Source organism: Mustela nigripes, chromosome 18 (genome assembly GCF_022355385.1).
Source record: "Mustela nigripes isolate SB6536 chromosome 18, MUSNIG.SB6536, whole genome shotgun sequence".
Taxonomy (NCBI): domain Eukaryota; kingdom Metazoa; phylum Chordata; class Mammalia; order Carnivora; family Mustelidae; genus Mustela; species Mustela nigripes.
In genome coordinates this window covers 1,729,373-1,752,634 of record NC_081574.1, presented here as the reverse complement: position 1 = coordinate 1,752,634, position 23,262 = coordinate 1,729,373, and positions in this window count along the sequence as shown.

The window sequence follows — 23,262 nt, the reverse complement described above, 5'->3', positions numbered from 1 at the left end:
GTAATGCACCGTTTACTCTCTTGGTTATTTCCTTAGAAACTGCAGTACGCAGCCTTCACTTAGTAGAGTCCCACCAAATTGTGTAGCGGGGAAGCTGGGAGCTCAACCTACCCCCCCCCCCCGGTCTGCATTTTTGTAGTCACACGTTTTTATTCTACATATAACTTTAACTAGGGAAAGGAATCATTACTATTGTTTTTACAGTTGGTTTTCATTTAAACAATTTGCCGACAAATTTCTGTTTCAATCGGCCTTCGTTATTTTCTGAACGCTCATGTTCCATCTGGGACCTTTTCCTTCCTTTTTTGTGGATATATTTGACATGTAACACTGTAAGTTTAAGGCGCACAATGTGTTACTTTGATACATTCCTTCCTTGCAGTAGGCTTCCCACTGTAGCGATATTTGTCACATCACGTAATTGTAGCACAGTATTGTCTGTTTTCGTCACACTGCGCGAGATCGCTACAGCTCATTCACTCCTCTCTGGACAGCGGTGCCGGCGCGTCAATCTTACGTCCCGTACCCCAGAAGAACTCGCTCTAGTAGTTCTAGAACTGCAGTTCCGCTGATGAGTGCCTTTCGCTTTCTTTCTTTTTCCCCCTTTTGCCCGAACACTCCTTATTCTGCTTTCATTTTGGAGATTCCACAAGTATACAGAAGTCTGTTAATAATTGTCCTCTTTCCACACAGCGAAGACGTCATTCTCATTACTCCTGCTTCCGCCATCCCCACTGAAAAGTCAGCTGGAGCTGTGAGCGCTTGTTCGTGTGTTTGTTGCTGTGTTGCAAGGCCTGCACCTTTTCCTCCGGCAGCAGGGAAGATTGTCGGTGTCTCGGAGTTCAGCACTTGGATTCCGTTGCATCTATGGTGACAGCCTTGTCGTGCCTGACGAGTTGGCAGAGTTCTGCGTCGTACTGTGTCAGAATCTGGAATATTTTCTTAATGGAAAATTGTCAGAACATTAGGCTCATTTCTCTTACCTTCCCCCACGGTTCCCAGCCCTTAGGTCTCCAACTGTTAATTCTCCAACCCAGCAACCGTGACAAAAATTCTTTGGGTTCTTCTGAAGAGCAGACTCTCGGCAAGGCGTTTTTCCTGGTCCTTCCAGACTTTGTCCCAAGATGAGAAATGGGAAGGAGCATCTTCCTCACTGGTTGCAGAAACCCTGTTTGCTCAGAAGTTCTCTGATACCTTCAAACTTTTTTTTTTTTTTATTTACCTTGCTTTGGGGTACCTGGGTAACCCAATCAGTTAAGCATTTGCCTTCAGCTCAGGTCATGATCCCAGGGTCCTGGAATCCAGCCTCAAGTCCCACTCCCTGCTCCGCGAGGAGTCTGCTTCTCTCTCTCCCCTTCCCACCACTTGTGCTCACACGCTCTCTCTCTCTCTCAAATAAATAAATAAAATCTTTTTTAAAAATTTACCTTGCTTTTTAATTATCTTCAGTAATATTGTTGCTCTGCCTCAAACAATCCATCATAGCAAGAAGTAAAATTTCTAAATCACATAATTATAACAATCAAATATTTTTTCCAAGTTTTAGTTATTGTATTTGCTCTTGAAATCATAAAATACAATTTTTGCTACTTTAATACCCTTATTTTAGCACCTAACACTTGGTCTAGATGTGAGGACTAATTCATACTGATCTGGGAAATTATGAAGAGAGATGATGTTCATTAAAGTACTTGAATATGTTTGCAAACCTCTCTTCCTTTGAACATTTTCCATTTTTGCCAAAAAAAAGTAAATTATGCTTTTAAATCATTGTTTCTTTTCCACATTATAGTTCAAGGAAAATGCCTTGAATGAACAAAGAAAGTTCTCTATCCAAAATACAAAGGATATTTGCCACTACTCTTAAATATTTAGTGGGAAAAATTGCAATATTTTATAAGATTCACATGTCTCTAAAAAACCCATATAATAAAAGATTGTAAAAAACATTGAAGACTAATCAAACACAATCTATAAAGAAATACTTTCCAGTTTTCTCTAAGTTATACATGATTATCAACATTTACCTTAGGGGATTTGAAGTGATTCATCCTATCTATACTGAAAGAAGTCAGGCTGAAAACACCCCAAAATTCAATAAAATATTGCAAAGGTAAAAGGTTGTGACCAAAGAAAAGAATAAGTCTTGAAATTTCATCAGTTTATAGATTTCTTTCATTTAAAATTTTAAAAATTAGAAATTATAACTGCAAGTAGATAACACACAAAATCAGTAAAATAGCTTTAAAAAAACAAAAATTGCATTAAGGTTTGGCAGGAATTTGGAACAACCAGAATTTTCTACACTTCTGGTGAGAATGAGAAATAGTATAGTCACTTTGTTAAACAGTTTGGCAATTTCTTACAAACGTCTGAACATAGACTTGCCGTATGGTCCGACAGTCACGTGCCCAAGAGACCTGGAAAAGCATCCTAGAGGAAGGCGCATATGCAAATATTTATAGCAGCATTTCTCATAATAGCCACAAACTTGAAAATCTAAATATTCACCAACAGGAGACTATATGCAGGGATTATCACATATTTGCACAGCAGAGTATCATTCAGCAATAAAGAAGAAGAAAGTCGGGAGGCCTGACGTGACACGAATGAATGGATCAAGGAGGCACTTTGCTGAGGAAAGATGCGGCGAGAAGGCCACATTCTGTGGGACTCCCTTGCAGGACACTTAGAAAAGGCAGACCTGATCGGGGGGTGCCAGGAGCTGCTGGGTGAGGGCAGATGTGGACAGGAATCTTCTGTATCTTCTGTGGTGCTGGTAACACAATGGTCAACACTTGTCAAAACTACTCCCTTTAGAAACTGGATTTTAATGCATGAAAATTAACGCTTTCTAAAAAAGCAAAAGTATTAGAGCACTTTCGTAAGCATTTGAACTGTGGTTTCTGGAAACATTGGAGAGTGTGTAGAGTAGACAGGATGAGAACTGAGCGCAAGAAATTAAGGACAAAATAAAGAACAGTAAAATAAGTTTCAAAATAGAGAAAAGCAGAGCAAAGTTAAAGGAGGTTAGACACGCCGCACACAGGGGTGTTTTCCACAAGAGCATGACCTGAGAAACGGTCACACAGATGTCCCAGTGACATCAAGGGAGGAGGAGCCACTTTGGAAGTTTTGGAGAAAATGACAAAGGACAACCAGTAAAATGTGCCACCACGGGAGGGAGTGACCAGCGGCTCCCGGCTGGGAGGCAAGGAGCAGGTGTGCAACAGGCACGGGATTTCAGCCGCTAGCATTCCGCGGCGGGATGGACAAGAAGAGGAGTCGGGGTTGGGACGAACCCCTCACAACCTGAAAAGCATCAGGGGAAGACGTGCCCCAGACACGTTACAGCAAGTGCGGAGCGGGAAATGCAGGGAAGCAGGTGAAGCGGCATCAGTGACATTCACTGATGACTGTCCACGGAAGGACTTACAATGCGCACACGTGGGCTTGGAAAGCCACAGAAAATGGAGAAGCGTCTCCAAAGTTTGCGGCTGTAAGAACGAGATGCAAAGGTCACAGCGTCTCCAAACGTCCCAGCCTTGTAACACTTGGAGTACGTCGGTTTTAACCACCGTTTGTGAGATGACGTGACTGAACCATAAAACAGCAAAGTACAAATCAAAAGCTACTGGGTTGCACTTAAGCCCAGGCCGTCCAAACCCAGAATCCATGACCTCGACCTCTCAATGCTGCTTCCTGCATCAGGCAGGATTCCGGGTAAATAAGGAATTGGTCAACAAAAGCTGCAGCCTTAAGGGATTTATAGTTCATCACGGGATGCATGTAATGGGCAAGAAACACTCAAGAGGAGAGGACACCATGTGCAAGAGATGGCTGGAGACCTTCCAACACCAAGCAGAGGCAGATCAACAGCACCGGACGTGTCTTTACCCTAGCCAGTGACGGGAGCAGGCGTTTGGTCCAGTGCTAAGAGGAAGGCTGCACAGAATATTTTCTGGACAATTAACACATATGGATTTTTGGTTTTCCTTGGCACTCACCAATAATAATAATTTTTCTTAAGGACTTCTTTCTCACTTGGTCTACAAATATAAGAATCTCTTTCCAATAAAGTTCTGTGTACGGTGGATAATCTTAATGTGTCCACGCGGCCCCTGGATAAGGAAGGCCCCAATAACTCAGGAAGTGTTACTTCTGGGCACTCGGTAAGGGCATCTCGAAGAGATTGGCATTTGAATGAGGAGACCCAGTAGGGAAGATCACCCTCAGCTCTACAGGTCGCCCCTCCAATCCTGTAAGGGCCTGACTAGAACGGAGAAGCAGAGGAAGGCTGAGATCTCGCTGGTGTGCTGACCCTCCCATCTCCTCCTCATCTTCTCCTGCCCTCCATTGCCCTGGGTCTCAGACTTCAAGACTTGGACTGAGTCACACCACTGGCCTTCCTGGGTCTCCAGCTCCACATATGCTGGAGTTTCTTCATTTCTGGAATCAATCACATGAGCCAATTCCTATAATATATCTCAACTCTGTCTGTCTGTCTATCTATCATCTATCTCCTATTGGTTCTGTTTCTCTGGAGAACCCCAGCTAAAAGTGTTACTTAAGCAAATCACCCAGGGCACTTAGTTGGCTCCACTGGGGGAGCATGAAACTCTTGATCTTGGGATTGTGAAACCCAGCCCCATATTGCATGTAGAAATTACTTTAAAGATAAATAAATAAAATCTTAAAAAAAGAAGAAGAAATAAAATCACCCCATAGAGACTGAACTTTTTTTAGATAACACCAGAACATTATTTCTACATCGTAAGTTGAAGAGAAGACAGGATTTGGTGTAAAGAAAGTTATTTTCAGATATTTAACCTTGCACGTTGATCTGTACCACTTGGTAGTATATAAAAGGCATGTTTTTTTTTGAAATTGTCATAACATATCCAATAAAGCGGAAGATTTATGGAAAGCAGAGTTATTACACACTTAGCACCAGAATATACCACCCGGCCTCATGTTTCAGTACTATTATAATAAGAATATGGCACAATGATGATTTTTTTCATTGCTGTATTCTATGAGTGCATAATAATTTGTTTATTCATTCTCCCATTAATAAGCATTTGAATATTTTATAATTTTGGCTATTTCCAATAGCAGCTTTACAACATAAAGTCGAACTTTTTCCCAGAGTTGTTATAGAAATTATCCTCCTAACAGCAGGGTCTATGAATTCTTGTTGACCTGATGAAGTTATTATGTGATATGTGATAGATGATATGTGATAGTTGTAGTAGCATAAGACCATTTTTTTAAATATGTGCTTCTATTTTCTACCAGTTCTGTCTCAGAAGATGTTATATTGTTTGTGAAGGGCGTGATTACACGACCAAGTGTGACACAGACACTCCCTTCCCTTTCTGTCTGCACTAATGATGCATTTGGCTGAAAAGTCTATCTTGCATAAAATTAATATAACTAGCCCAGCTTGCTTTGATTAGTCCAGCTTCTACTCATTTCGTTCTAATTCTGTTCTATAAATGATTACCTTGCAATATTTTCAAGATAAAATGTAAATACAAAATTAAGAACTCTTAATAATAATAACAATAAAAGACTCTAACAATAAAAGAATAAATAAAACACTCTAACAATAAAAGAATCTAAAAACACCTTAACTTAGTTTGTCGACCTCCCTACTTGGAAGCTTTGCTGTCCAACACATTACTTTATCACAATCTATAATTTTTTCAACATAATCCATAAATTAGTCAAAAGATTGGTATTATAGTTTAAAAGCTTGGATTTCCACAAACGAAGGTCTCTCCACTTGCTATTTTTCTTGAATCTCACTCAGAACTTCCAGAATCATTTTCTTTCTGTTTGTTAAAGTAGATCCTTTAGACATCCCTTGAAACCCCTGGTTTTTATTTTTCTCCAAATACGGCAGTCCTAGAATCTGGACGTGATCACATGTTTACCACATGACATTTCACTCCTTCTGTCCAGCACTTGTCAGATTCCCAGCCTGGGTCCATCGGTCCAGACGTGGTGAGTCCGCATTCTCGCTCCCTCTCAAGGTTGGAACCCTTTGAAAACTCTCCTGTTTCTCATAAAACCAGTAATTTCTTAGAGTGTCTCTTATCCAGAATTTATCTGTCCTGGGGTGCCCTCCAGAGTTCTTAACTCACTGAAATGAAGGATCAACAATCCTTTTTTTTGTTTGTTTGGCTCTTAACCCCATCCTTCCTTGTTCTCGCTTTGTTGCTTTCCTATTTATATTTCTGTATGTTTTATCTCCTTAAAGAAACAAAATCCTTGAAGTGGAACACCTTACCCTCTGTTTCTCCCAGCCCTGTAAGTGGTGAGGAGTAACAAGAGGTCTTTATTTTACTTTTGTATTTCACTGGGGGCAAGCATGGGGTCAGGTAGTTTGTAGATACTCAAGCAACAGGAAATGTAAGAAAACAGAGACATTGTGGTAAGTCTTTCACAACTTGCCAAGTTGTGTGACTAGTATCAGCTGAGTTTGGTGAAACAGAACTCAACGTCACTCCTCAATGCTTCCATTCAGGCTCACTGTACAGATTCTCTCTTCTTCCAATGTGTTCCTCTTCCCTCAGGGAAGGAACCTTGAAAAGAGTTCATACTTTCCCAGGGCACCCTCAAACAGTAAACCATCTGGTTCAAAATAATCTCTAAATTCCAATCTTTCATCCCACTGAAAATGTCTGCCCTCCCTCAAATCAGCCCAACCCCAGGTGGCCCCACCACATGTTTGCTCTACCTCTCCAGCTCACTCACCACAGGAAGGCGCATCAAGGGGAAAAGAGCATTAGGAAGAACAAGCCTTGTCTCACTAGCACACTTGCACTACGGCTTTGGGGTTTTCTCCCATGGTGTGCTGGCATGGGTTCTTTTGAGGACCTCCTAAGGAGGTCACGTGGAAGGTCATGGGGTTGGTGCTGCATTCTTACCTGCTGCATACAATGATCCACCTGTAGCCTCTTTGTACTCACATCTTCTACCCCAGGTAGGAGGCTCCGTGGGGGAGAACATTTCCAGACGGTGCCCTTGACACTGGGAATCCAGCATGCATCCTCGTCCCACTGCTGATAGCAAATGGCAGGGCAGCTGCCTCCTTATCTGGACACCCCTCCTCATTCTGCTTCAGGAACAACTTGGCTAGGGCCAAAAACATCTCCAGTCACAAAGCCGAAGCACTCCCCAGATGTCAGAAGGAAGATGGTCTCCAACTGGTAGGGGTGATGGGACTTCCTCATTGAATACGGGTAACTTTTCCCAAATAAATTTAATTAATTTTAGCCCATTCAACTCCAGTCTCGTCCATTCTCTGTTCTCCCAAAACAGTGGTGATGAGAGCACAAAAGCAGCTTTACACTGTCTTAGCATGTGTCACTTCTGCTGTCTTACGATTAGTGTACCGAACTCTGCTTTTGAAAACCAGCTAAAATGCAATCACTACACTCTCTTTTCAATTTCATCCTACAGTTGGAAAAGCCAGCTTTCAAACTAAGCTTGCTTAACTCTGAATTCCCAGCTTCTTCGTCTAAATCCTACAGAACACATAAAACACAGTGAGTTAATTTCCAGGGATGAGAGAAAAAGTGCAAGAAAGCCAGAGGTGTGGACTCCATTCCTCTTCCTCCTAATGAGTCCTTGTGTGGTCTGGAATAAGTCACCAATCCCTTTAGCTCCTGACTCATTCTTTGCACCATGAACAAACTGGAATAAATTGACCCAAGGGATCCCAAAACAGATCATGTCTAGGTCTAGCATTCTATGTTCCCATGATGTATCTTCCCAGTCCAATTCCCAGAATTTTCAACTTATGGCAATTATTCCTTATAAAGATCAAAAGACCCTGGTGCATTTAAGAACATATCTGCAGGTCTCTTGTTACATGCAGCAGACACAAAAATAATTGATTCCCTCAAACTCTAACACACATGGAGCTACTTTTAAGAGAGCAAAAAGTATCTAGTAGCCCAACACAGTGAATGATTGGTCGTTATGTCAGAACAACTATTAGAGTTGAAAACAAAATGAAGCCATCTAGTTTAAAGAGTTCACTCTCTGTATGCTCTTCTGTATCCTTGGCTCACAGCACCCACCCTTACCTTCTTCAAAGTTATCAAGTTCTTGGTGTTATGTGACACTCTATGATAAATGCTTTTAGAACAAGGTAATGAAAATGTGATCGTCCACTAACTGTTCCTCTAAGTCCCTGCTGTTTCCTTAACTGCTGTATGGAAAATTTGGTCTAAATGTCTGTCTCTCTGAACAGAAGTGTGCATTTCTCGAGGGCAGGATTGCATTTCTCAGACTTGTATTCACAGATTCTCGTGGATGTGTAACTGTGTTGTGTATTTCTACTGTGGTTCATAGCAGACACCCTAGAAATGTTGGGAGGACCTCTAGTCGTATGTGAAATGTGTCGCACCGACTATGCCCTCATGCAGGAGAAATAAGACTCATTTGGTTGTGGAGGCACAGAAACATATAAAATCACTGAGAAATTTAGATCTCTGCATTTTATTTTAGAAAGATGTGCTCATGGCAGCACCCACAAGGACAGATGAAAATTACACTAGCATTTCACTTCAACCATCAGACCAGTTCTTCTCACAGCAGAGTCAAAGTTCAGCACATAATGGCCGAGCGTTATAATATTATCGAGAGGGGCAAGGTGGTCCTCTCCTAGGGACGTTGTCTGAATTAGCTAATTGATGACTGTAAAGGTTTTGGTGACGCAAAACTCTGCATAACTTATAATTACCATTATTACCACTGAGAGTGGGATATTCTTCATCGCTCTTTGAACAAAGGGCCAAAAGGTGTATTTGCTATCAGAACTAATGTAGCTAACAGAGAGACATGTGAAAATAAGGAATAATACATCTCCAGTAGCTGAATTTTGTTTAGAAAGTTGCTTTTGCATTGTGTAGCCGATAATGGCATCAAAACAGTCAAAATAATGGGCACTTTTGAGATCCAAAAACACATCACAAAAGACTATTTATTTTCTTTACATTAAAGATACATGACTTTGCACACAAAACAGGGTCTTCAATATTGTTGCAGACTGAGTGCAAGGCATTGGAAGTTTAGACGATGTAGGGAGGTTGGAGAAGACGTGTGTGACAAGACACGGAGAAAAAGATCTATTCTGCTTTCAGAAGCACCTTATCCAATGTATATATATATTTTTTTTTTCCTGGATTCAAATCTAAAGAAAAATAAAAAGAGCAAACAGATAGATTGTTATCGTTAACAAATAGAGGTCTTCCCTTCTGTCATCCTGCTGTAGAGAGAGATCTGTTTGTCTGACTCTACGTTGTAGGATGGAGGAAAGCAGGTATGAGACTGCGGTCTGGACGTGGAGTCTCCAGTCTCCACTTGGGAGACCTCCCTTCCTAAATTGCAATCATTTGAATTTATATGCTTTGATCACCATCCTCACTTCGCTGTCGTGATTATCATTCTGAGCTGCCTGGGAGAGACAGTCAGACCATCTGCTACATGGGTTTCCAGAATGTCAAGTCTGAGGCCCAGGAAGGGTGTTAAAGGGGACCAGGAGGGAGAGCAGAGAGTCGGAGAAGCACAACTAACGACAGCAAGAGGACGCTGGGGCCCCGGGGAACGGGCATGGGGGTCGGAGAGCTGAGCCAGAGCAGGGAGAGAAATCTCCACGTGGCTTTGTGTCCACAGGCTGAGCACACCCCCGAGCAGCCTGACTGCCCCATGTTGCGGTGACAGAGCTGGGTTGCTCCCCCATGCCCGGACCTCTCTTCCCCTCCCAACATGAAGATACCCTTTACAAGATTTTCTCCTCCACTACTTTTGAGAATCCTTTTCATTCTTCACACACTACTGGGAATGAGGATAGGAAGAGGAAAAGAGAATCCATGACAAGGCTCTCATTTAAATTCTCTAATTAAAGATATCTCCAAGACTTCCGGAAATATGACTGTTTAGGGGGCCGTGGCTGACTCTGAGTGCTCGGTCCGAAGCTCATTCTACAGAAGCATCCACAACAAAAGTATTTATCTGACATGTTGGGAAAAAGACTAATAAAATGGCAAATAGCTCATTATTCCAACCATCCACAGAGAGGTTAGGGTAGCTTCCCCACTCTGAAGCTGCTGGGCTTCTCCCTCTCTGCAGAGCCAATTAGCAGCACTAACGACACCAGACTCTGGGGTGGCAAGCATGTCTCAAGAGCTTCCAAGGAAGTCCTAAAACGAATCAATCCAAAGGCGTCTCGTGCCCTTCCTCCGGCTCTCCCAGCTCTGGTTGGATGGCAAAAGGGCCAGCAGTCGTGCGGGATCAAGGAAGGCTTGCGGGTAATGGGCAAACGTGAGAGTCAGATTCTCTGTGGTCATTAGGACTACCCTGATTGTCCCAGGTAAGGTACACCAGGAGGGGCTTCTCAAACTGCAGTGTGGCTGTGGAGGGCTTGGAGATGTGATGGGAGTCTGGGTTCTAGGTCAGCACATCTAGAGCTGGGGCAGGTTCTGCCTTTCTGTGTCCTTTCAGTTCCTACATGAACCAGAAGGGAAAGTCCGTCTCCCAGTCCAGCTGTATACCCTCCAGTTCTCAAAACTATGTGTGTGGTGGTAAATTTGTGAACAGATCACTGGAAAAGTAAACCATTATTAAAGCTGTACACGACCTCCCTGTCATGTGCAGAATCGTGTGACCCAAACCCAAGGCTATGAAGGGGTCCACGAGGGGAGTGACTGCATCTGTCCTGTGGCTGCCGAGTTTACAACGAGGTCCCCATCCAGCATGCTGGGTGTGCGCTGAGCCCCCTCTCCTAGGGAGACTCGGAATCCACTCATTCTATGCCTACGGAGAAAGTAACACACAATTCCCAAAATGGATCTGGATCCACATGGGGCTTTTTGGTTTAACCCATTCCTAACGTGTCCCCGGAGTTCACACGGCCACGGCATATGTTCCCTGGGATTTGGGGAACGTGACCTCATGTCCGACACAATCTGAAAGGAATGAACACAGAGGTGACCATAGATGACCTTCTTCCACGACAAGCATCCTTGTGGTCTCACGGTCCAAAGAGATCAGTGATCTCCGAAGGGCACCAGAGACAGGACGTATGATGCTTCAGCTTTCAGGGGACCGTGGCTAGGAGGAACGCGAGATTATTCTTAGTATTTGTATCTAATAGAGACTTAAACTCTATTCTTTTTATAATTTTTTTCCAGACCTGAGCACTATCATTAACTATTTTAGTAAGTCTCGTATGATAAAGCATATATTTGACCATATGTTTAAGAGAATTTAAACAAGCGTCAAAGAGACATCTAACCAAAAACCATTTCATAAGTGCAAAAACGGAAACTATTCTCAAAAATACATTTCAGCCATTTGAGGCTTTTATAGGTAGTATCTATAAAGATCTGAAATCCAAGTTCCTATTTTAATTTGGCCATTTTTATAGATTTACAACTACCACCAAAATAACACTTTTTCTATACCTAAAATCATGTGTAACAGAGTATGTTCATCATGTTCTCACCAATATTCCAATATCCTACGGCATCAACAAGCCAAAGCCGATGCTCTATTATTTTCTTAAATTATTTCCGACTTCACTGAGGTTTGGTTGACAAAACTTATACATATATTTAAGTTTAACATCATGATATTGGTTCGTTTTCTTAATGTGTGCAAGAAGATGATGATTTAATATACATATCCAACATGAAATGATCGCCACCGTCAAGTGAGTTAACACACCTACCACCTACAGAGTCGTGCTGTGCTGGTGCGGTGAGAACACCTCTGTGTTCGGGATGTGTGGTCTGCGCAGTCCGTTACTGTGCACTTCTGCGTGAAGGTGTGTTCCTGATGATCTCAAACTCTTTCCCCTGCTGTTTTTTCATCTTTGCCAGACGAGACACTTGGGAGGGAGGGAGGTTCCCAGCCTTGCCTGGAGGCATCCTGAAACCGCACGGGCCCCAGCTGCACCCAGACTAGGGGGCTTGTCCACAGTGGCTGCAGGAGTCTGTCCCAGAGACACTTGCATTGCCCTGAGCATCCCATCTTGACTGGCCAACCAAGGCCGCTCAGGGATCCTGCAGTCCATTCACTAAACGTGTCCCGACCAGCAGACCAAACCTTCAGTGGGAGAGCAGGTGCATTGGCCAGTGCCCGTTCTAGAAAACAAAGCCCTCCATCCTCCCCAGGACTCTAGTGAAGCTCTAGTTCCTGTCGACTGCCTTTCCTCATGGGCCCGCTATGGGAATATCTTTTCCAGAGCAGAGCTGGATTGCCTCAGACTTTGGGGGGCAGCTCTGACCTGGTACGGTCCATTCCCACTGCTTCCGTGATTCTCGACCTTTGGATCATGAGCGTCAGAGGGAAGACTGACACCTACTTCTGTGGCACCCCGAGCTGTATAATGACGAAATCCCTCATACAACAGGGTTTTAAAAGCTAGTGAAATAAAGTCAGAATTACAAAGGAAATCTACATTTGCTAGGAAGGAAGGATTTGCTCCCTCCATCCGTATTGTCCCAGTGCCACCTAATGGAAACATGAAATAAATGTACACTTGAAAATTAAGAAAACAGAGTTGAAGATACTGAGATACTTTATCCAGTTATCAGAAGGCACTTTTTTCTCATGTTTATGCTGTTTTCCCACACTAATGATGATGCACATGTTCCTTTTAAATCACCAGGAAAATAAAAATACTTGAGATTTTTACTTTTGTTGTTTTCCAAAACATAGAAACATAGAAACTTAAACTTTCTCCATAGTTTAAAAAGACTAGGAAGGAGACACTTCAGTATTTTGAAAACTTTGCTTTAGGGAATATCACAATTTAATATAGCATAAAACAGCATTACCATACATAGTCTTTCATAAGAAGTCGATTTTCAAAGACATTGCAACAGATTTGGGGCGAATTTAGGAAGGTCCTTCTTTGTGGATTTGTTATGGAGGTGACCGTCTTCAGGTGGATGCTGTGAAGGTCATTGTCCAGAGACTCTTAAAAGTCTCACACCGTAACTCTCCCGAACCTCCGCGTGGTCTGTGTGACTCCGAATAAAACATATAACATTCAGTTGTGTTTTTTGTAATTTTATGTCATTTTCTTTTCACTTTAAGGGACATTTCCTGGTTGCCATCGATGTTGGAGTAAGTGTGCGAATGTACTTATTTGTTCAAATATTATTCTGTCACCCCTTCAGGACAAGGACTCTGTGCTGACTTTCTTCATAGGCCTCCATTTCTCGCAAGAGTAAGACACTCTGTAAGTCCCGGGGACAGGATCCCTTGACCAAGCGCAGTGACACTCTGGCACTTCAGGTTGTAAACAAGGCAGCTTGGCAACGGATGTAAACACGTAAACCATGGACACGGCTGAATCTCAAGGTGAAAGTCGATTACTCCTGCTGGTCTCTCCTCAGAGTGTCCCAATATTACATTTTCTATTGCTATACTTTAAAAAAATCCCAGGTTCTACCTTCTTTGGTATCTAAATTTGCATCCTCATGAGCTCCCTTGACAAATACGTTTATCGTTGTGATGTGCAGATAAAACAAGGGGTGTGTTTTCAAGGAGTTCAAAAGATAAACAATGAGTCTTGGAACACTGAAAAATAATAAAATAAAATTACAACATTAAAAAAGAAGAAACCCTAAAAAAGGTGAATGGTAGAAACATTGAAACAGCGGTGGGGGGGGGGGGGGGGCGGAAAAAATTTTTTCTATTTAATCACAAAAAAAAAAAAACCTTCATGTGAAAACTCACGTTAAGACTTCCCAGACCATGGTAATCTGACTGAATAGGGGGGAGGCCATGACTGAAGTAATGAGTGAAGCTAAGGCAGGTTGAAACACGTCATATTAGCTAAGTTCCTCAGATAATGTCAAAACCTAAAAATGAGGTACTCAACGTTGGGGATTGGTAGTGGCTTTGTGCCTCCACCAGCTTTGAAGATGGTTTAAGTGTATCTTTAACCTTCATGTGACATTAAGTTCTTCCCATTTCATAGAAAAAAATGTTGAGGAAGATCCTGAAAGCAAAATACAAAAATTATTGACATAATATCACAAATAAGTACTTACTGATACAATGTTTCTGCAGAATACACTGCTCATGTTCTGAAAATGTGTCCTTGAATCTCAGATAAGCAGGCTCTCCCAGGAAGTAAGGACCATTTTAAGAATTTTGAAGAGACTGAGAAATTTAGGAAACCAAATAAAAACATGAACATTAAGCATAGGTAGAGTTTTGTGTCTAGGGAAAATGCAAGGTCGCTCTAGATGGTTTTTAGCAACAACAGCATTTTAAAATTTGCTTTGTGTTCCACATCTTAGAAATATCATTGTATTGAATAAACTGACAAGAAAGAGATTCTAACGTTTATTTCATAGAAATAAAACTTTATTTTTTAAAGATGTATTCATTAATTTTAGGGAGAAACAGTGGGAGAGCAGGAAGAGGGGCAGAGGGAGAGAGAGACTCTCAAGCAGAGTCCGGCTGTGCCTGGAACCCAGCACAGGGCTCGATCATGGGACCCTGAGATCACGACCTGAGCCCAAACCAAGAGTCAGATGTTTAACTGACTAAGCCGCCCAGGCATTCCCATAGAAATAAAATTTTCAATAAAAATAAATAAATAAATAAAAGCTTCAAAAGGGATGCTAAACTTTGGATGGGGCGGTGCATGGGTGGGAAGAGCGTTGCCCATTGACCTTCCCAATGGCCTCCACAGTGACCCGGGACTTGAAAACTTTTAAGAACATCTGGTCGGGTTAAACCTTTTGACACGGATGCAATATTCTTCACAGAGACAGAAAACCTCCTCTAAACCAATTTCACAAGCTAAGTGCCTCCTGCTTGGCGGAGTTGCTAGAAATTGTCATAAAATAGTCCTGGTTTTCCAGGCAATGCTTTGGAGGAGAAGGTGGGACTGACACACGTCTGGACCTGCAGGGCACACCTACGGAAGTCGGGCTCTAAAGGCAGTCGGCAGGGAGCGGCAGGGCATCCGAAGGCACCACGGATGGAAGTCACCTACGGAAGACGCCTATGGAAAATCTCTAGAAATTAATATTTTGTTTTTTTAAGAAATAGTTTTATTAAAAATTTCCCAATATTATGACTTGAAGTCACTAACATTTCTATTTTGTAATAGTTGGGTGTCTCAATCAGTACATCAAACTCAGATTGTTCGATTCTGTGTTTGCTTTAAAACGAAGCCCCCAGGAGCATCTTGGATAGGATTTGCATTCTGTCTGCTTCTAACCAGCAGGCTGACTTCATTTGTTAAACTGCTTGAGGAATATCTATTGATTTTTATCTTTCTTCTCAGCACTAATGTATCTCTTTTGTCAGATTCCTTACAAAATATAACTCAATTTCACTCTAATCTCCTAAACCCAACATGGGATCCCGTTACTCTTGGTGTAAAATGTGTTCCTTTCAACTTATTTTAATTTACATTTTCATTAGACAAGTTCTCAAGTTTTGGAAAAGCATCATTAACAATTGGGCTTTTCCTAACAAGTTTTTGAATATCAGCATTATATATCCTTCAAATTCAATCTTAGTGCTGACTTAGTTTTTTGTCGTCCTATTTTTAGATTCCCCAGAATGCGTGTTTGCTTTCACAGCAGAGTTCAGAGATAGGTCAGTGAAGAGAGAACTTCATGCAAAAATGCTATGGGCTCAGGAGATGCAGCAACACGTCTGAGTTCTCACGGGTTGAGGGAAAGCAAGCACACGTCACGCTTGCACGGCCCAGGCTGGAAAGGCAACTTCAGGCTCAGAGAAATGTTAAGTTCTCCTATCTCCTACCATGAGAACTCTCCCGACCCTGGATTAGAAGACACTGAGGGCAATGCCCCTTTCAGAATTATCAAAAGACAGGGATGCCTGGGTGGCTCGGTTGGTTAAGTGTCCAACTCTTGGTTTTGTCCCAGGTGGTTATCTCAGGGTCATGAGACCAAGCCCCTCTGTGCACGGCAAGGAATCTGCGTAAGATTCTTTGTCTCCCTCTCTCTGTCTCTTTCTCTATTTCCGTGTTAGCTCTCTCTCTCTCTCCCTAAAATAAATAAATATTTTTTAAATGTTCAGTAAATTAAAACAAAGAAGGTCTTCCCAACAATGACCAAACTCTCAAATCAACAATAGGGTATGTTGCAAAAGTCCTGTGGAAACCAGAGCATTCGCACTCTTTGTCCTCAAACTGGTCCTCTGCACCCTCCAATGGAGATGCTCCTCGTGACCTGGCCACAAATGAATGTGCCAGGCAGATCCAGAAGAGCGCACATCAGGGTTTGTTTGTTCGTTTATTATAGTAAAAATACGGATACCATAAAATTTACTTCTTAACCATTTCTAAGGGTCCAGTTCAGGGGCATCGAGCACGTTCACAGTGTGGCGCGACCATCCCCACCACGCGTCACATACCTCTTCATCTTGCAAACCTGACACTGTGCACCCTTAAACACTAACTTCCCAACCCTCCTTCCCCAGCTCTAGCAACCACCATTCTACTTTCTGTCTCTATGAATCTGACTAGACCGGGGCCCTCATATAAATGGAGTAAAGCAGTATCTGTCCTTTGCTTACTGGGTTTTTTCACTCGACATAATGTCCTCAAGGCTCATCCTTAAGAAATCTCCCAGAGGTCGCAGGTGTCAGCATGCCCCTCCTTTGCGGGACCGAAGAGCGCTCCGCTCCCTGCATCTAGTACGTCTTGCTCGTCCGTTTGTTCCTCTGTTGATGGGCACCTGGGCTGCCTCTCATGTTAGCTCTTGTGAAAACTGCTGCTCTATATTAGCCAAGCTTTTCAAGATAGTTGATATTTGGTCCATGTCTGCATACCAAGGAATCACTGTATGAACCTGAAAACACAAAATCATGCACACATAAATATATCCCAGAAACCTTTTTAATCAAACCCCCAATGTCCTGGGGATTCCAAAAGGAAAAAAGTCAGAGAAGGTACACTCAGTGTGAGTCAAAACGTAGTAACAGAGTAAAGCTACAGGAGCAATTAGCCTGTTTGCAGGGGTCCTCCTTCAGAATCTTACATGACAGCCACCTCGCTCCATACCAGCAAGGCATGAAAAGGGGAAGCTGGCGGGGGGGGGGGGGGGGGTAGATATCCCCTAGCCTTGCTGAATGAACCTTGGTTGCAATGAGGTTGTAAGAGGAACGCATATCTCTCAGCTCGAGGGTGAACAGGCTGTGCAGACCATGCTGGTTATGGTGACGGCAGGCAAGCGGCTAAGGGGATGCCTAAGCAGAATGAGAAAGACTTCCTGGAGGCCCTGTGCTTGAGCTGAGCTCTGAAGGACATGGAGGTGTTTCCCAGAGGAAAAGAAAGGCAAATCTTATTTGAAACAAAAATGGAATATGCAAAGATCTTACCACAAAACGGAGCAAAGTAAATTGAAGAAACTACCAGCTAAATCCAGCTAATGCAGAAAGTGCAAGGTGGAGAAAGATGACCTTGAAAGAGAAAGTGGAGTGGGGAGATGCTGCAGGGCACAGTGAGCCGTGAGCAAGACACCTGCCTCCTGTCTCCTGCGGGAAGGACACTGGAGAGTTTTAAGTACAGAAAGGTTACACTGAACTTGAAATTTAGAAATGTCATCCTGTCTAGAGTGAAGAGAAAATCTTCACGTTTGCAGAATTATGAAAACAGTGCTTAGGAGACCAGGAATGGAAGGAGGTCCATGACAATGGACGTCACCCTGGCAGTGGAGAAAAGATAGCCTGCATCTGGGAGCCTCACGAGGGTCCAAGTACTCGCGGTTGAGTGAATATGGTAAGGTGAGGGGGATGGGTCTGGAGAGAGGAGCTAGCGATGTCACTTAGAGAACAGGAGATGGAAAGGAGACACCTGGAGCAGGACTTTTCCATCCGCATGTCCTTGAAGACATTAGGTAGACAACAAGTCCTATGGTAGAGGGTTCATGGGGATTGGAGATCCTCAAATTTACTGGACCAGGCTCAGTTTTCTACCAAGGAAACAGGAAATCTGTGTTTGAGAGAAGATCTTTCATGTCTCAACCCTAGAAAGTCTTCCATTTCTGACCTGCGGAGATTGGTCCTCATACCCATGTTCTTCCATCAAGGCTTGGTGCTTCCATCAGAAATTAAGCTGAAGGCATAGCTCTGATGGCATCTAAACTCACTTTCCATCTGTTTTCTTAATTCATGACATTGAGAGAAAAACAGCTGTTGGCCCACCAGGTCCTCTAAAATGAGCTGACTTTTCTCATGACAGCTTTTAAAGTCATTCTTTCTAAAATGTTCTCATTAAAAAGTCCATATTTAAAGATGACATCTTTTTCTCCTTTAGTAGTTTTGTTGTTGTCCGATGCCATTTTCAAATATCCCAAGTGTCATTTTTTAAAGTATTTCTTATTAAATGAGGGGGCAGGTGCTTTAATTTGTCTACCTCCAGTTTATTAAACAAACCACAAAGATACAGAATATACTTTTTTCCATAGAGGTTTTGGGGTTTGAAGATGCTAATCATGAAATATGCATTGGAGAAGAGGTTTCAAGGCAGTGCCCAATCTGTACGCAAAATTCCCATGCTGAAAACTTCAACTATCTCAATCAGATACAAAGTAATTCAGAAAAAAAAAAAAAATAGAACATCGGAAACCAGAGAGATCTTTCTTCAGGCAGCCTTCTGGGGCCCATAAATCAGTTCTAAAAATGTGCTCTCGGCTACAGCTTGGCTCTCTGAGTTGAAGATCGGAAGCATACTTTTTACCAAATGTGAAAAAATACAGACCAGTTTTATGTAAGAGAAGAAGAGAAAAAGGACTCACTGCTTTGAAATAGTTTTTGGTCCAGTTATGACTCAAAACCAGCCTCCATGGCCGCACTTTCTCTTTGGCAGGTAAAGCTTGTAGCTCCCACTGCAGACCTTCATGTTTGCACAGAAGTCACACAAATGCCCAACAGCTGTTGCAAACACTTACACCAGCCTATGTCCCCGCGCACAATGTCTGCCTAGCTTTAGTATGACACTTTACAGCAAAATCACCTTTCGTTAAGGTTAATGATGACTAATTTTCTTAGCTTGGAAAGAGAATAGTTTTCTTGATCTACTGAAAGCTTGCACTGAATTTTGACAACGCCGATCGTAAAATTTCCTCGGGCGTTCGCTGCTGCAGACATTCTTAACCACAAGAAACTTGACATCCACATTGGGTGGGCTCTGCATCAAACTGATAGAACCCAAATTTCTAGGTGAGCAGCTGAAGAGCCACGTGTTCCCAGAAATGCCTATTTCTGTCACATAGTGAAGTTTGAAGGTTGCTGCTCTAATATGTGGTATTTTCATTGAAATGTAATACAGAGTCAATATTTTGCTAAGAAATTTGAAGCAGATGATTAAAGTTGCAATAATATAGGGAAACTTTGCACTTATTCAATTGTTTAAATCCTTTTGATGTTCTCTTTCTTCTTCTCCTTGAAAGACACTGCTTAGAGCATTTTACTGCCCTCTGGGACTCCCACACCTGTAACCACACTTTGTGTCCATGCCAAGACCCTGCCCTCCCCTCCTCTGCGGCAGACTCAGTGTGCACACAGATGCCCAAATGCATCCCGGCTGCCCCTGCAATACCCTGTGCCCATCTGCACTTCCTCATCTCTCCCTAGACTAGTCTAATCTCAACCCTGATTCAAAAGTCCTATCACCTCCTCCAAGTCTCTCCCTAAGAGCCAAGTCCTCCCCATCTGTGAGCTCCTCCAGTATGAGTCCCTACCCCTCCAGAGGACCAACCTAAGACAAGCAAGGTGGGTTTGTGGGTTTCCCTTTACTTTGGACATATCCATGACTTATCTTGCAAGTGCATTACAAACTTTACGAGAAGCATCTCCTCTGAATTCCCAGAAAAATGGGTTTTACTACTCTTCTAACCAGTGGAGGAAGAGGCATCTGATATACAGAGAGATAATAGGAGAGATTATTCAAAGCAGAACCTGATTGGGACGCCTGGGTGGCTCAGTTGGTTAAGCAGCTGCCTTCGGCTCAGGTCATGATCCCAGCGTCCTGGGATCGAGTCCCACATCGGGCTCCTTGCTCAGCGGGGAGCCTGCTTCTCCCTCTGCTTCTGCCTGCCATTCTGTCTGCCTGTGCTCGCTCTCTCCCCTTCTCTCTCTCTGATAAATAAATAAAATCTTAAAAAAAAAAAAAAAAACCTGATTAAGTCCCATGTCATTGTAGGTGCTAAAGGCCTGATTCCTACCTAATTTCTAAGCTTCCTGAAAGAGCAGAATATACTCTGCCTCCTGGCACAGTGTTTGACACCAAGTGCTCAATAAATACATTCAGGACTTAATAAAAACAGTACTTCTTCACCATGTCTGAGTTATTGGATTTATCGTCTAACAAAGCAAGTGCCTTCATTGCTTTGATAGTACAGGGAATGTTACATAGGCCCACTGAAGACGCACCTTCTCTGCACCCCCAATTCTTTGTGTATTATGTATAGGTTACCCTCCTTCATCAGCTACATTAAAGTCTCCCAAATCTGGCTGGGAAGCAGATTTATCTTTAAACACTGTTTTAAAAAAAAATTTAAAAAAATAAACACTGTTTAAAATAAAATATATATCCTTGACCCCGTTATAGCCTGAATCACGATCTCCAGTGCTACAATCTTAACAAAGTGTTTATTGAAATCCAGGCTTTAGGATCATTCCAGAAGATAGAAAAATGGAGAAGTATCAGTGGTCCGTTGTCTGCAAATCTTAGAAATTAAATGGGGCTATGGGTGTTCATACAAATAAGTAGGTCAATATAATCCTGTGTTGTTTCAACAGGACATAAGAAGGGCATCCAGTCTAGACTGAAGAGAGGGAAAATAGGTGGTCTTGGAAGTCTCCCTGGAGGAGGTGAGGCCTGGCTTGAACCTAACCTAGCCAGGGGTCATCTAAGAGGAAAAGATGGTTCCTAGGAAAAATGGGTGGAATATTCTAAAGTAGAACAGTAAAAGAGAACATGAAGTTTCCAGGGAAAGAAATAAAAACAATCTGGAATAAATAGAGCATAGATTACCAATGGTGGCTGAGAGGGCTGAGTCAAGAGAGGGACCTGGATGAGGGTCAGAGGGGCAGGTAATCCGTGCTCTGTGATTTTGGTTTTATGCTGACAACGATATGGATCTCCACCAGGCTGTGAAGCCAAGAAGAGACACGCTGAGATCTGAATTTAGAAATATTGCTCTGGCTACACAACAGAGAGAAGGTTAAACGTGACATGCCCACGTGCAGACAGAGAGATTCTCAGGAATCCTGATGTAGCAGGTGAAGAGGTCAGGGAAGAGCTTCTCAGCACAGAGGTAGGAATTCAAGCTGCAGGTGGGGATGGAACTGGGCTGGCAGTGTTCATTGTGACAGGACGAAGATCAGGGGAGCATTGGCAGCCAAGCAACATGTGGTAAGTGGGCAAAGGAAGAAAACCACAAAAAAGGGTCTGAAGGGTAACCCTAGAGAGGCAGGTGGGAAATGAACTGAAATCAGCATCATAGAGCCTGAAACACGGACGCCATTAACGTGGGTACAAGCAACCAGATCTGGACATGCAGATGTATGTTTTCCTATCGTACATGTTTATCACCATATGTAAAAAGTTTTGAAAATTCAACATGTCCAGGCATATAAATTTATTCTTCTCAATCATACATGTTTCCCATCATAAACCTAGTTTTTAAAATATGGTTTTCCACAAGTAAGTGAAACCATATGATAATTGACTTTCTCTACTTCAGTCTCATCCATGTTGATACAAAAGTTAGGTTTGGGGAAGGAGTCAAGATGGCGGAGAAGTAGCAGGCTGAGACTACATCAGGTAGCAGGAGATCAGCTAGATAGCTTATCTTACCATTGCAAACACCTACAAATCCAATGGGAAATCGAAGGGAAGAAGAGCAACAATTCTCCAAACAATTTTCAAAAACAGAAAATTGGTCACTTTCTGGAAGGTAGGACATGCGAAGAAGTGAATCCAAAGTGACAGGAAGATAGACCACGGGAGAAGGGGCCGGCTCCTGGCAAGCAGCAGAGCAATGGAGCACAAAATCAGGACTTTTAAAAGTCTTCTCCACAGAGGGACATTGCTCCAGAGGCTAAACAGGGGGGAAGCCCATGCCGGGCCAGCGTAACCCCAGGTCCTGAAGGGTCACAGAAGGACCGGGGGTGTCTGAGTGTCACAGAGTTCGGAGGTATTAGATAGGGGAAGCTGGCTACAGTGACAGAGCTGAGGAGTGAGCTCTCAACTCGGGGTTACCTTGAACTGGTCACAGGCTGGGTGAGCTCGGAACACGGCCAGAGGCCACAGAGATGGAAGTGACCGGGTACTTTTCTCCAAGGGCGAGAGATTGAGCGCTTTCCTCCAAGCGCAACAAAAGGCCAGGGAGACGGGGGCGGTTGGGGGCTTTTCTCTGAGGGCGCACTGAGGAGTGGGACCCCGAGCTTTCAGCTCCTCCGGCCAGAGATTGGGAGGCTGCCATCTTCCTTCCCGTCATCCAGAACTCTACGGAAACTGCTCAGAGAACAAAAGCTCCCGAAAGAAAACCCGAGTGGATTACGTAGCCTGGTCCCTGGTAAGGGCGGGGCAATTCCACCTGGAACAAAAACCTTGAGAATCACTACACCAGGCCCCTCCCCCAGAAGATTAACAAGAAACCCAGCCAAGACCACCTTCACTCATCAAGGAGAACAGAATTTCAGAGGAGGATAAAGCAAATCTTATCTGGACGAAATGACAAGGCAGAAAAACTCACCACAAAAAAAAAAAAAAAAAAAATGAACAAGAGGCAGTACCAAAGTCTGGGGACCTAATCAGTAAGATATTGGTAATATGACAGATCTAGAGTTCAGAATGATGATTCTGAAGGTTCTAGCCAGGCTCAAAAAAGGCATAGAAGATATTAAAGAAACCCTCTCCAGAGACATAAAAGCCCTTTCTGGAGAAATAAAAGAACTAAGATCTAACCAAGTTGAAATCAAAATGCTATTAGTGAGGTACAATAAAAAATGGAAGCTCTTACTGCTAGGATAAATGAGGCAAAAGATAGGGTGACATAGAAGACCAAATGACAGAGAATAAAGAAGCTAAGCAAAAGAGGGATAAACAGCTACTGGACCACAAGGGGAAAATTTGAGAGATAAGTGACACCATAAGGCGACACAACATTAGAATAATTGGGATTCCAGAAGAAGAAGAAAGAGAGAGGGGAGAAGAAGGTATATTGGAGAGAATTA